The sequence below is a fragment of the Triticum aestivum genome, chromosome 5A, assembly GCF_018294505.1.
Source record: "Triticum aestivum cultivar Chinese Spring chromosome 5A, IWGSC CS RefSeq v2.1, whole genome shotgun sequence".
In the NCBI taxonomy this organism is placed as follows: domain Eukaryota; kingdom Viridiplantae; phylum Streptophyta; class Magnoliopsida; order Poales; family Poaceae; genus Triticum; species Triticum aestivum.
The window spans coordinates 599,609,267-599,620,164 of record NC_057806.1 but is presented as its reverse complement, the minus strand read 5'-3'; the positions used below and the strand labels follow the sequence as shown (position 1 = coordinate 599,620,164).

The 10,898-nt window shown below is 47.2% G+C and overlaps 1 long non-coding RNA gene and 1 pseudogene across 3 annotated transcripts; one reads left to right on the top strand and one right to left on the bottom strand.

Annotated features, from left to right (window-relative positions):
• The first annotated feature begins 400 nt into the window (after positions 1-400).
• On the top strand, positions 401-10,671 carry LOC123105172 (eukaryotic translation initiation factor 3 subunit G-like; annotated as a pseudogene).
• On the bottom strand, positions 4,970-8,148 carry LOC123105173 (uncharacterized). Of its 3 annotated transcripts, XR_006450723.1 has the most exons (6): positions 7,826-8,148; positions 6,850-6,905; positions 6,663-6,751; positions 6,511-6,575; positions 6,269-6,438; positions 4,970-5,909 (listed from the first exon to the last, which is right to left on the bottom strand). It is a non-coding gene; the product is annotated as an uncharacterized lncRNA (long non-coding RNA). The 3 variants fall into 3 exon arrangements; XR_006450722.1 differs by having other exon boundaries at positions 6,663-6,905; XR_006450721.1 differs by having other exon boundaries at positions 6,511-6,905.
• Positions 10,672-10,898: the final 227 nt, after the last annotated feature.

Below are 10,898 nucleotides of genomic sequence, written 5' to 3'. Positions count from 1 at the left end.
TACGATTTGCTTCTTTAGTTCGGACGAGAGGCTGTCCGAGGGGGCTTTGGAGCTCTTGGAGGTCATGGAGAGCGTGGTGCCGAGAGGAGATAAGGATCAGATGAGGTTGGATGCGGCTGTTGCCGGGCCTGGAGTTTATATAGCGGGTGGATGGCAGGGCAGGCGGCAAGGTGATTAACGGTGGGCAGCAGATGGATGAAGGAGTGGCGCCGGAGCAGGTTCCTCGGCAACCGCATATGTTTAATGTATGTAGACAGATGGATGGGCTGTCGTTTGAACGCGGAACAGTGGCCTGCACGTTGAAGCTACGCGGGAGGCGCTCTCGACCTACGTGCCGCTTCAATGTCGCACCGCCGCACCCCAAACCCTAGCACCCCAGCAAGCAAACCAGCGAGCAACCATGGTGGCAGCGAAGATCTGGTGGGGTGAGCTCGACGAAGATGATTGGGGCGAGCTCAACTTCCTGCTCCTGCCGCGGGTGGTCATCGGGCCCAACGAGAACGGCTTCAAGAAGACGATAGAGTACCACTTCGATGGCGAGGACAACAAGGTCAAGGTCACCACCACCTCCCGCATCCGCAAGCTCGCCCTCGCGCGCCTCTCCAAGGTGGTCGTCGAGCGCCGATCTCATGCTAAGGATGGCAATGGGTAGGGTATGGGGTGGGTAGAACAATACCATACCCATACCCGTGTAGTCAATGGGTACATCATTTTACCCATATTCGTACCACGGGTATGAAACTTTACCCGTACCCATACCCGGCGGGTACCCATACCCATTGGGTACCCAACAGGTAGATCAAATAGTACACAAGTTATTCAATTTCACATTCATGGATATCACATTTGACCCAAAAAATATTTATCTCAACTCAATAACAGATAGATGAGTACATAACAATTATCTCAATTCAAATTAATGATTGGTGACAACTTTAACATACGTTCACAATCCCATGACACACTTCACGAGTAAGGTACACGTGTCAGTATAAACGGGTAGGGTATGGGTATATCCATGGGTACAAGACAATACCCGTGCCCTACCCATGACTTAACGGATAGGGTATGTGTACTACCCATGGGTATAAAATTATGCCCATACGCTGTCCATGCGGGTACGGTATCCGCGGGTACCGCCCGCCGCCGGCTTCGACTTCGCCTCTGCCCCGCCCTCTGATGACGACACCAACGCCGACTTCCCTGCGGGCATGGACGACGACCTCGCTCCTCCTCCACCCCCTGCCTCCCAAGATGATGGTGGTCGCGTTGCGGAGCTCCCCGGAGGGCTCACCATGTGGGCTTTCCCGGCACCGGCAGTCAAGGCCAAGCCGCTCCTGGAGAAGTCGACCAACGTCCTCATCTACATGCGGCCGGGCTTCTTCGACGTCGTCGTCGTCAGCTCCTCCGGTGATCGCGGCTTCTATCGCCTGCCCATGTAGGAGGTGGCTGCGGCGGCCGGCATGCTCGTCGCCAACTTCGCCACCGCGTCCATCGGTCACCTCACCAAGGTGGCCACAGTGGGGCCTTGTAGAACCCCCATCACCTCCGTGGACGTCATCTGCCGCGACTCTAGGGCTCTGCCGGGCCCTGTGGCCGCTGCGGCCGTCAGCGATCTCGACCTCTCCTGGCCCGCCACCCCTCTGGTGTTGGAGGAAGACAACGAGGTCCATGCTCCCATGGTGCCGCTGCCTTCTCCTCCGCCCGCCGCCGACCCTCCGGTGGCCTCCCCCGCCCGCCGCCGGAGCGCCTGCCTCGCCGGGATCGAGCCTCCGGAGTACGTCTCCATCATCCTGAAGGCCACTCAGTGCATGCATGTCTTGAAGGAAGGAAAGATTTCTGCTGGTGGAAAGGCGCTCCTCCCAGTTCAGCTCATCGACATGGCGCCCGAGGTTTCCTCGCCCCTCCCTCGGCAGGACGTGCTGGAGCTTGCCGCTGCCTGTGACGTGCCCGCCTCGGCTCTCCCTGATGACACCGCATGTGTCTAATGTTGCGTCTTCAACTGTCAGCCCCGCATCCCCTCGCGGTCCTTCTCTGCCGTCGCGCTTCGGCTTGTATCAGTCTGTCATCTGTATCCTGTTTTAGTCCTAGCTTTGCTCCGACCATAGGTCTTAGCTCTTCTGAGCTTGGTCGCAACCTCTTCCGTTTGCTACTTTCATGTCTAGTTGCAGTTGTAGGTCTCAACCCGGCTGTACTTGGCCTAGACTTGCTCCATGTATCTGTTTGTAGGTGGCCCTGTCCGGCCATGTTTCGTTATGTTTTCGTTGCCCTTTATGGTTTCCATGAATCGTAAAACTCGTTTCATCTCTTGGAATGTTCGTGGTCTCGGTAGAAACAAAAAATGTACTGATGTCAAAGCTGCTCTCTTCGGCCTCGACCCCTCTTTTATTTGCTTGCAAGAAACAAAGCTTGATGATATCTCTACTTTCAAGGCCAGCTCCTTCTTACCCACTAGGTTGAAATCATTCCATTTCTTGCCTTCAAATGGTTCTGCTGGAGGAATCCTAACAGCCTGGAACGATCAAGACTACTCCTGCACTTCTGTCACTGCTCTTAAGTTCTCCTTAACCTTACACTTCTCGGCCAGAGCTAGCAACGATGATTTCTCGATCTCTAACATTTATGGTCCTTGCGCCAGCTTTGAGAAGCAAGCGTTTGTTGACGAACTTCTTCTCTTAGGCTCCTCTGTAACCGGCCCCTGGGCTCTTTTAGGCGATTTCAACTTTACTCTAAAGCCCAACGAGCGCTCGAATGACAACTTTAACCATTCCGAAGCCTTGCTCTTCTCGTCTACCTTAAACCGTCTTAATCTTCAGGAGCTTCCCCTTCTTGATAGGCTATTTACTTGGTCTAACAAACAAGACTGCCTGACTTTGGTGCGCTTGGATAGGGCTTTTGTCAACACAGCTTGGAATTTCCTCCTCTCGGACTCCACACTCACGTCCGCTTGCCGGTCAACTTTTGATCATGTGCCGCTTGTTCTCATTGCTGCGTCCAAAGTTCCCACGCCTTCGGTCTTCCGGTTTAACAACGGCCTTCTGCACTTACAACCTTCCATGAACATCATTTTGCAAAATTGGAATAGTGTTGTCCCTTCTACCCACTTGGGCCACTTATGTCTCAAACTTAAGAGAGTGCGCGCAGCTGCTAAGGCCTGGGCCAAGCAAGCTAGATCTCCTCTTGTGATCACTAAAAACTGCCACACGGTCATCACCTTCCTAGACAAAATAGAAGAATTCCGCTCGCTCTCCTCCTTAGAACGCTCTCTTCGCATGTAGGTTTCTCTGTCCCTTCATCGGCACAACGCCCTAGCTGCTGTTTACTGGCGGCAACGGGCTAAAATCAAGGACTGTGTGCTCGGTGATGAGAACACGGACTACTTCCACCTTTGCTCTACGATCAGGCTGCGTAAAAACCAAATTAAATCCCTCAACATAGATGGTAGCGAGGTCTCTTCCCACTCTGGCAAGCATCGTGCTCTTCGTGACTACTTTAAACTTGTCATTGGTACCCCTATAGCCTGTTCTATTCCTCCGAATCTAAACGAGCTAGTATCCGGTTCTCGTCTAAGACCCTCTCAGTCTCTCGATTTGACTCGCCCCTTCTCTGTCGAGGAGATTAAAACGGCTCTCTTCCACATGAACGATAATGCTAGCCCCGAACCAGACGGTTTTGGGCCAGCTTTCTACAAGGCCAATTGGGACCTAGTTAAAAATGACCTTCTATCCCTTCTCAACAGTTTCCACTCCTGCTCTGCAGATCTTAGGCGTATCAACAAAGCTTACATTGTCCTCATCCCCAAAAAACCTGGCACAACTGACCCTGACCAGATGCGTCCGATTTCCCTTCAAAACTGCTCGGTCAAACTATGCTCCAAGTGCCTTTCTATTAGAGTTCAGCCGGTTATCCGTGATCTTGTCCATGCGGATCAATCCGGCTTTATCAAAGGCCGGTGTATCTCGGAGAACTTCATTCTCGCAGCTGATATTGTGCAAGCTTGCCACAAAAGAAAATGCCCGGCCTTAGTCTTAAAATTGGATTTTAGGAAAGCCTTTGACTCTGTCTCTTGGGAGAGCCTTTATCGTATCCTTCAAGCCAAAGGCTTTTCAGAAACTTGGATTCGTTGGATTATGATGCTGAACGACTCTGGCCAATCGGCTATTCTTCTTAACGGCGTTCCCGGGAACTGGATTCAATGTAAAAATGGTCTCAGACAAGGCGACCCCATTTCACCTTACCTCTTCATCATTATTGCCGATATCCTCCAACGCATGATCCTAGAGGCCTCAGCTCAGTGGCTACTGCAGCACCCAATTGTTCCCAACTCGCCATGTCCCATTCTTCAATACGCGGATGACACTCTAAATATCATAAACGCAGATGAAGATAACCTTGCCTCCCTAAAATCTATCCTGCTCAATTTCTCCCTCGCCACGAGTCTCCACATTAATTTTGCTAAGAGCACTTTTGCTCCAATCCATGTTGACCCTTCTGTGGCCGCTCGCATGGCAAGTATGTTGGGTTGCTCGGTCACTACCTTCCCGCCGAACTATCTTGGTCTCCCTTTGTCTACCCACAAACTTCGTCTAATAGATTTCCACCCGTTAATTGCTAAGGTTGACAAAAGGTTAGCTGGTTGGCGAGGACACCTTCTCTCTGCGGCCGGTAGGGCAGTTCTTTTCAACTCTGTAATTCGAGCTCTTCCCACCTATGCGATGACCGTTATGCCGCTTCTTGTTGGTTCTATTCAGGAGATTGACAAGCGGTGTCGTGCTTTCTTTTGGGCTGGCGATGACCACGTGAATGGGGGTCAATGCAAAGTTGCTTGGGCAGACGTCTGTGCCCCCACTAAGAAGGGCGTCCTGGGCTTTAGATGCCTTCGTACTCATAATACTAGATCATCGATGGCGCGCATTGCTGCGCCCGTCTATTTGTAATATTTATTGCATGTTAGCTTGGCACAAATATGTGAAGGCATTATACATGAACAATAAAGCAGTAGTAACACATAAAGGCACCAGCACCATTGTTTCCAACATGACACATAAATAATTCTAAAAAACACGGCACACTATGTATGATAGCAGTAAGTATCAGTATTGCATATTACCGCATTCGTAAATATAAATAATTTTGTTGCCAGTTAGATTTCTGCGCCTTGTAGGTCCAACAAATACACACTTTTCTTCTCAACCCAGCCACTTGATGCTCCATTAATGTTGGATTTGATACTTCAAAGATCATATAGCAGTCGCTAAAAGAAAATCAGGGATAATAATACCAATGTAAGATCACATGTTAAACAGTAGCACATGCATTGTATTGTTACAATGCAGTACATGCTTCTAGATCATACAACAACCACTATATTCCAACAAATGTGCTAACAGTGTTAATGAACATTTACTTATTATTCCATTCTGGCATTTGTTGTCCATAATTTAGATAATTTTTATTACTATTGTACAGTTGGCTTTAGAAAATTACCATTCTTCCAAACCTGCTTTTTTAGGACATGTTACAGTTTTATCATACAAATTAGAAAACAAGTAGGCATCATCTTCTAGTGACAGAGCAACAAAATACCAGCCTCAAGATAAAGAGGGTCCTTGGAATTTAACAGGACAGTAAAACATATCGCAATGCATATATACCTTAGATTCTAGGTTTGTCAAGATTGTTGATTTAACTTATGCATTAACACGATCAAGTTGTCTTTGCTCAACTGCAACTAAACATTATGTTTTGGGCAAGTAAGTGAACCATAAACTGATTAGCAATGAAGCCATGGTTAGCAAACTTTCTTAAGGAAAAATACTGACATTAAAATTGTAATGAAAAATTAAGGAAGTGATGGGGGTGCCAGAATTTGGAGAAAGAAAACTTGTTGTCCCCATCTTGTTTATTTTCTGTAAAAAGAAACGTTACAGTTCATGAGTAAATGGCTACACTGAGCAGATACCATTGTAAGTAAAGCATATAATATGATTAGATATATTATCCTACATTTCCTCCAGCATCTGATTATGTAGATGTATACTAACCCTTTGTACACAGAAATGTGGACAGCTCATTCGGCCTGATATGACAAACCGAACTAACATAGAATAAATCAAGAAAAAATTGGGGGGAAGAAGTGTCATGTTGACTTGAGCATGGAGCAGAATTAGAGGCATCATACAATAGACTAAACCAACCTGTAACTCAGCATGTAATAACTTAAAAAGAAAATATGTCACGCTCGGAAGGAAATGGCAGCGTCGCTCACCTATAGAGAGGTGCCATGGCACTGTCGGGAAAAGGCATGTGCGCTGCCAGTCAGCATTCCTGTGAGAGTGGGGAGGGAAGGCAGACTGGGAACCTCGCAATGAGTAGTGGTATGAGAACCATGGCTGCTGGGAAGATGGCAGAGGAAGAAAGGGGAAGTAGCCATTACCCCTGTAGAGAAAATTCATAAATCAGAGAACAGCTTAGATGCTCCTTTGATAGAGTATAATGACAACAACATACAATATGTAAGGCATGCACTACATATATCTTGATTCTGAATGCAGCAAAAGAACTCTATTGAGTACCTGCAATAAAACAGTAAATTGTTATGTTCATGCAATAAAACACTAAACTCAAGATGAGTATCTTGGTTCCAACAAATTTTCGTACACCTTGCTCCTGCAATCAACAGTTGATTGACACTGCACAGGGAGAATCAAACATTTGCATGTCCTTCGAACTGTAATGTCCTGAACAAACCCTGCATTGATTTTGCGTTGACATACTTTGCTGCATGTGGGCCTCCTCTTGACCAATAACTCATGCGATTTTGTTAAACCCTAGGAAAGGGAAACAGACCTCGGACGATGCACAAGTCGGTGAAGCCATCCTCAACATAGATGATCCAGCGCCGCCTAACATGGCACGGACAAAAGCAGATGCACATACAATTTCAACAAGATGAAAGAATCTCAGCGAATACATAGTGACTAATAGAGACCACACCCACACGAGATTATGAAGGACTTTATTAGCTTTGCAGGATACAATTAGATGTAAACACTGCTACTTTTGACTTCAGAAACTGTAGGATCATGAACAACAATTTACTATTTTATTGCAGGTACTCAATAGAGTTGTTTTGCTGAATTCCGAATCAAGATCCATGTAGTACATGCCTTACGTATTATGTTGTTCTCATTATATTCTATCAAAGGACCATCAAAGATGTTCTCTGATTTAGCCTGCAAAGCACAGGTCATGTCATGGCAACCTGAACTTTCAGAGCGTGGGTGTGGTAAACTCAAATTTGGTCTAGAGTTATAACCTGAACTTTCAGAGCATGGGTGTGATAAACTCAAATTGGAACATCGGTAAAATAAAGTGAGCACTAAAATATCATGGACATATCAGAATAATGTGTTTCTTCATGTCAAGATTAGCAATGCCTTCTGCCTAATTTCATTATCCCAGTTATAACCGGCTCTCCTGAATCCATTATCTTGCAATACCAGACGGCTACAGAATTTCTACAACTATTATTGGTCCTATACGTACACCACCGAGAACCTCTATATGTAAAGTATACCGAAAAATGCAAACAGATCAAACAAATCTGGATTGGCTATTATTAGTCAATGGAAAAGGATGCTCGTCCAAAAGGAGTTTAGTTACAGTCCATAGGCAAAAATTATACTGGAACTGCTAATCCCAGCTTGCAAGCACACAGGAGCTCGAGTCAGTCAACCTAGATAACTTGCATCATTTTGGGAGGTGAAAGAATAGCATCAATAACGCGGGCAGAGGAATGGAAGAGCACGGAGTGGTAACGGACCTGCAAGTAGTAGCCGCTGAAGAGTGGCATGGTGATTTATTTCCTCAATCACCGGCAAGTGGAGTCCAACCGACAAGCGATGATTCGCTGCCGTTGTCACCGCCCTCTGGCGTCGCCACCGATGCTTGAGGCCCCCAGCCGAAGTTGTGGTGCTGTCCGAAATCTAAGCCAGGTTGTGGGAGGTTGCCGTACCGGCGCCCTTGCGCGGTGGGAAGCAGGATCCCACCGGCGTACAAGAATGGGGATGAGCGCGACAGAGGTTAGATCGGGGAAGAGCCGCCACGCGAGGGGGGTGGGGGAGACGTGCGACCTAGCGAAATGAAACGATCGAGGGCTTAGGGAAGGTTTCTACAGGCCCATGAGGCCCAATTTAACCTGAGACAACCAAAAAAGCGACCAGAGCAGCGGCCCAGACGGTTCGCGCTCGTTAATAGCGAACGAAGGCTGATTAGGTTCGATTCACATCAAATCTGACGGCCGAAAATGCTTGAAATTGAAGATCGGACGACCACGGACGCTAATGGTCTGAGAGGGCTGGAAAGTTGCACAGTTTTAATGTATCTAAATTTGCCTGCTTCTAAAATCCCTCAGTAAAATACACCAACCCGGTCTTGGCTCTTGGGACTCTTGGCTTGCCTCCACGTATGGCGGGCACTACATTGGTGACACTCATAGACTACACACAATAGTTTGGAAGGACCTCCTGTCTGGTTTCCCTTTCTTCCGCTCTGTTACCCACGTCAAGATCGGTAACGGTGTCTCAACCGCGTTTTTGTTGGATCTATGGATCGGCAACGATACCTTGGCTGCTCGCTTCCCAAGTCTTTTCTCCCATGTTACAAAACCTAATGTATCTGTTGCGTTTGTTCTTTCGGCGGAGGATCTTCGTCTTTCACTACAACCACGTCTGACCATTGCTGCTACTAACGAGCTTCTTTGTCCGCGTACTGTTTTAGCCACAGTTAACTTGATGCCGCAGGTACCGGATAACCGTTTATGCAGGATCAATGATAAGCCTCTTTCTGTTGCTTCTGCGTATGGAGCTGCTTTCTCATCTCGGCCGGATGATCAGTTCTCTGAATTCATCTGGAGGAAGAACTATGCGACTAATCGGTGTAGGTTATTTATCTGGCTGGCGCATCGAGGAAGACTGTTTACCAACGAGCGTCGCTTCCGGAGGGACCTAACGGACTCCGATACCTGCCCTTTCTGTTCAGAAACGGAGTCTACCTCCCACATGCTAATTCACTGCCATGTTGCCGCTCAAGCTTGGATGACTGTGGACTCACTAAACATCAACCCTTCAGATTGTTCTTCCATCCAAGACCTGCAAGGGCGTTCACCTGCTTGCAAATTTCGCAATACGGTTACTACGTCCATCCTCTGGAGCCTGTGGAATAGAAGGAACGCTAAAGTTTTCAAGCAAGAAGATGAGTCTTTGGGCTGCGTTCTTCGGCGGGCATCGCAAGATGGGCCCATCGTTGTGGAAAGGAGAATCGCAAACAAATTCTGATCGACTGGGGAATCATGTTGTCCCGGCTAGATGTAGCATAGTAGTTTTTATTTGATGTTTCCCTCTTTTCCTTTGCCCCTCTCTCTGTATATATTCTCTTTTAAACTTTAAAATTAATAAATGAGTTCATGCTGGCTTTTGCCCGCCGTAGTTCCCTCAAAAATCTGTGGATACCAATACCCATGGGTAAAATTGCCATCCCGTGCCAAGTTTGGTGACGCCGCTAGCGGCGACGATGCCTCCGAGCGCCTCATCATAGTCTCCACCGAGGAGGTCCTCCTTGAGCACCCACGCGCCCCAGCTGGTTCGCCATTCTTCTCTGTATCCCCATCTGAATCTGTGTCGACTCATCTGTTTCGAATCAACTATGAAGACTATGTCAAATCGGATGAATTTTGTTCGATTGTTCTTATCCCTTAAAGTCAGTTGGTTGTGTTATACTCCCTCCATTTCACAATCTAGTGCATATTTTGTTTTTCAAAAGTCAAAATGTTTCTAGAATAAATTGTCTAACATCTAAAATACTAAATAAATATAAAGTACACTTCATGATGAATCTGATGACGCAAATTTTGTATTGTGGATGTCGATAAATTTTTCCTTAAACCTGTCAAACATAAACATGTTTGACTTTTTGAACAAAATATTCACTACGATATATACAACAAATCTAACCTTACATGGTGACACAAATTTTGTATTGTGGGCTTCTGGTGATCCACTGGCATTGGCGAGCAAGGGAGGTGCCGTTCTCATGGTCTGCAGAACCTGTGGCAAGAAGGATGACCACTCGACCTCAAAGTGCCCCTACAAGGATCTCGCTCCACCGGCCGATACTCTAGACAGGCCTCCTAGTACTCCCTCCGTTCCAAATTACTTATCGCAGGTATGAATGCATCTAGATGTATTTTAGTTCTAGATATATCCATTTATACGACGAGTAATTTGGAATGGAGGGAGTACATCTGATGGGCCTGCAGCATCGAGCGGTCCTGCGAAGAGCTCGTACGTTGCTCCGAGGTTAAGGATTGGCGCTTTTCATACTGATGCTGGACACGACATGAGCGCGCAGGAACAACGGGAACTCCGTCCGTGTTACCAATCTGTCCGAGGACACCCGCGAACCCGACCTTCTCGAGCTATTCCGCGCGTTTGGCCCGGTCAGCGCCGTGTCTATGTTGCGGTGGACCTGAAGACGGGATCAAGTAGGGGCTTTGGCTTTGTCAACTTTGTCCACAGGGAAGATGCTGAGAATGCCATCAGCAAGCTCAATGGGTATGGTTATGACAACCTCATCCTCCATGTTTAGTGGGCAACACCCAGGCCTAGCTAGTTACTGCCCACTATCATTCGGACTTCCTGCAAGTGTCCTTTCAGTATAGTCTTTGAAATAGTATTTTCGTGTCTCTGAACTCGGTGTCTGTGCCTTGCATGGTTGAGAATAAACCATCACTCTCCCGTTGTTCTCACCAACCGTCCAAATCTGGATGTTGTATGGATTGGATGATAGTTTCGTATTTTTGTCAAGTTCTGTATTGCTTTTGCTTTGTTTGGTTACCA